Source organism: Capra hircus, unplaced genomic scaffold (assembly GCF_001704415.2).
Source record: "Capra hircus breed San Clemente unplaced genomic scaffold, ASM170441v1, whole genome shotgun sequence".
In the NCBI taxonomy this organism is placed as follows: domain Eukaryota; kingdom Metazoa; phylum Chordata; class Mammalia; order Artiodactyla; family Bovidae; genus Capra; species Capra hircus.
The window spans coordinates 1-3891 of NW_017190064.1; positions in this window are offsets into that span (position 1 = coordinate 1).

Consider the following 3891-nt stretch of genomic DNA (forward strand, 5'->3'; position numbering starts at 1 on the left):
CACGATAAGGCAGGGAATATGGAGATGGAGCAGCAACCATCAGCCCAACCCACGAAAATCCTTTCCCCGATGTTGCCCTGAAGGTCTATGTCGTCTTCGGAGAGTGATGGAGTGACCTGTTTGCATAGCAAGGACACAGGACACAGGGATGGATCACAAAGGACAGGGATCTATTCCCAAAGAGACCATTCCTTCACTCAAAAATCTAGTCTTGCTCCCTTAAGAACGACTCTCTTTCCTTTTCTGCATTCCAACGACATGGATTCATCGATTCCCAGGTGCCTAAGGATATGGAGGCCTGGCGGCCATCGTGGACTCGACCGTGAGAAAAGCCCTGTGCTCGTGAAGACGCTCCAGAGACTCCCAGACTCTCTGTGCTGTGTACGGTGGAGAGGGAGGCGACGCTCGTGTGCGTCGTGGCGGGAGGGTGGGTGACCCTGTCACGCGAGCTGGTCTGTCGGCGGAGAGGTTTGACCTGAGACGCCCTCGTCACCCCCAGGGCCGGGAATGAGCCGTCGTGATCGGCCCGACACGTGAAACACCCTTCACCCACGTCGTTCCTGACCGACCCGCTGGACTCCTCATTTCTAGGGAGACTCTGGCTTTGGGGGTAGATGCTCGGGAGCGGGGGGTTTCCTGAGGCTTGATCACGCCTTTGCGTGTGCCAAGCCTCCTTCCTCGTGACCTTGGCCATGGGCGGAGTTCCTCACGCTGGTCCCCCCCCCCCCCGACAGCCTCCCCCCACCCCCTCCGCCCCCAGTGTGTGCGTCCCTGTCCCTCTCTTTCTCTTTCCCTTCCTCGCCCTCCCTCTGCCCCTCCCTCCCCTCCCTCCCCCTTCACAGGACAGGGTGCCTTTCGGATGAGTCTGCCTGTTGTGCGTACACCCTTGACGTGACGATGGCTACGGTCTGACCTGTCACGCCTGTCACCTGGGGCGGCGGGGGTGGGGTGGTGGTCAAACATGCTTGGGACGCTAGGGATAGCTTTCTCTGTGGAAGGTGGAAGCCTCCCTTCCGTCCCTCGCTGCAGACAAGCAAACGGACCGAGACGGAAAGCGATGGTGTTTGCCACTTGGGGCATACCTTCCACGGTCTCTGCGGATTGACACGCCACCCACTTCACCGAGCAGATCGTAGGAGCCTTCCCCCAGAGCTCTTGCGAAATTCTTCAGAACGGTCAGTCTTCCGGTCCCCCGCCATCATCAGGCGAGGTGGAGAGAACCGATGGGAAAGCTTGAGGAATGACTTCTTTCGTGGGGTTGGGTGAACTGAGGAATAGGATGCTGAAGTGGATGCCTGACTTCTTGAGGAAAAAAAGGATTGGGGGCGGGGAGGAGCAGGCGGTCCACTTAGGAGGTCGGGTTGAACGTGGACACGTAAACTGTACGTCAGAACAATCCAAGAGCACCAGGATCCTATGCCAGCACGGGAAAGTAGACGTATGACTTTGCATGAACCTCTGAGGGAAAAGAATCTGAACACCTGAAACGAGCATGACTTTGGAACGCCCCTCCCCGCGCGCCCTCCCCCCCCCCCCCCCCCCCCCGCCCAGACTTCATTTCTGCCATAAGGGTGGTATCATGTGCCTATCTGAGGTGATTGATCGTTCTCCCGGCAATCTTGACTCCCGCTTGCGCTTCATCCAGCCCAGCGTTTCTCATGATGTGTACTCAGCCTGTAGGTTAAATCAGCAGGGTGGCGATAGACAGCCTTGATGGACTCCTTTCCCTATTTGGAACCAGCCTGTTGGGTTTCCATGTCTAGTTCTAACTGTAGCTTCCTGACCTGCAGAAATACAGATTCCTCCTTTTTTTTCTTTTTTTAAATTCCCTAACCTGAGTGAAAAGCGACAGAGACAGAGAGAAGACAGATGGAGGGACGGACGGACGGACGGGCGGGCGGGCGGGCGGGAAAAAGACAGAAAGAAACATAAAATAATGAAAGGACCTATACCGTTCCACCTGTTGCTTTCCAGATACAAAGAGAAAACAGAGGACCGAAAGGACACAGTGTTGAAACTGTGAATTTGGAAAGACGGACATCCCCTTGGTCCCTTCGTACAACACCCCTGTGGGCAGAAGGGAATCCTTTCTCTTTTTCTCTCGATCTGGTCCTTCCAGACTTCGGAAACTCTCCGTGGAGGATTCTCATCTCCTTGGCGATCGTGATTGCCACAGGTTCCTTAGGGGCCCAGAGGGTCTTTCTGAGAAACGCGGGGATGCACTCCTGGAGACCCGGCTTCCGTCCCTGGGCCAGGAAGGCCTCCTGGAGAAGGACATGGCAACCCGCTCCAGGACCCGACCCTGACGTCTAGAAATCCGTCTCCTAGACTGCCTCTCCCTGCGCCGACTGGTGTCTCGAATCCGCTCCAGGGATGAACCTGTGTGTTTCCTTGGTTTCCCTACAAGTGCCTCTGAGGGGAAAGAAAATACCCGATGGCTCGCACCCCAGGCCTGCTTTCCCGGACCCGTCCATCGACATCACGGCCTCCTGTAGAGGAGATACGATCGCCGATTCACTGAACGGAGGATCTGTGCTCAGAAACTCTTTCCACGACATGGAGGCCCTACTACCGAACCTATTTCGTCCTTCCCTCCTTCTGGTTTTTTTTTTTTTCCCCTTTCTTTTCTTTTTCTCCCCTTTTCCTCTCACGTCCATGCACACGCACACGCACAACGTGCCGTCTCTCACGTACACGTGTACGTGCACGCACTCACGCACACAGACACCAGCTCAGCTTTTCCTAGGTTCCAGGCAAGGGACAGAGGAGGGAAAACTGCTAGGGTTCGGAGTAGGCCGCCGTCCCCACCCCACTCCAGCCCACCGCACGTGAACCTCCGTGCCCGATGGAGTGTTTTGGATTCGAGGGACGACAGAGCCGGCCGGCGCCAGAGGAACGGTCTGCCCCTCCCTCCTTTTCTGTCTCTCTGAAGGCTGAAAGAGACGGGAATCCCAGACCGCCTGACCTGCCTCTTGAGAAATCCGTAGGCAGGTCAGGAAGCCACAGTGAGAACTGGACATGGACCGACAGACTGGGTTCCAGATTGGGAAAGGAGGACGTCAAGGCTGTATATTGTCACCCTGCTTATTTCACTTCTATGCAGAGGACATCGTGAGAGACGCTGGACTGGAAGACACGCAAGCTGGACTCGAGATGGCCGGGAGAGATAGCGATCCCCTCAGATATGCAGAGGACACCACCCTTATGGCAGAAAGGGAAGAGGAGCTGAAAAGCCTCTTGAGGAAAGGGAAAGAGGAGAGTGAACACGTTGGCCTAAAGCTCAACATTCAGAAAACGGAGATCATGGCATGCGGTCCCATCATTTCGTGGGAAATAGATGGGGAACCAGTGGAAACAGGGTCAGACTTTATTTGGGGGGGGGGGGGCGCTCCAGAATCCCTGCAGATGGTGACTGTAGCCATGACGTTCCAAGACGCTGACTCCTGGGAAGAAAAGGGACGACCAACCTAGATAGCATCTTCCAAAGCAGTGACGCGACGTTGCCGACTAAGGTCCGTCTAGTCAAGGCTATGGTTTTTCCTTGCTCACGGATGGATGTGAGAGCTGGACTGTGAAGGAGGCTGAGCGCCGAAGGATGGATGCTTGCGAACTGTGGTGTTGGAGAAGACTCTCGAGAGTCCCTTGGACTGCGAGGAGATCCAACCAGTCCGTTCTGAAGGAGATCAGCCCTGGGATTTCTTTGGAAGGAATGATGCGAAAGCTGAAACTCCAGTCCTTTGGCCACCTCATGAGAAGAGTGGACTCACTGGAAACAAACTCGGATGCTGGGAGGGATTGGGCACAGGAGGAGAAGGGGACGACCGAGGATGAGATGGCTGGATGGCATCACGGACTCGAGGGACGTGAGTCTGAGTGAACTCCGGGAGATGG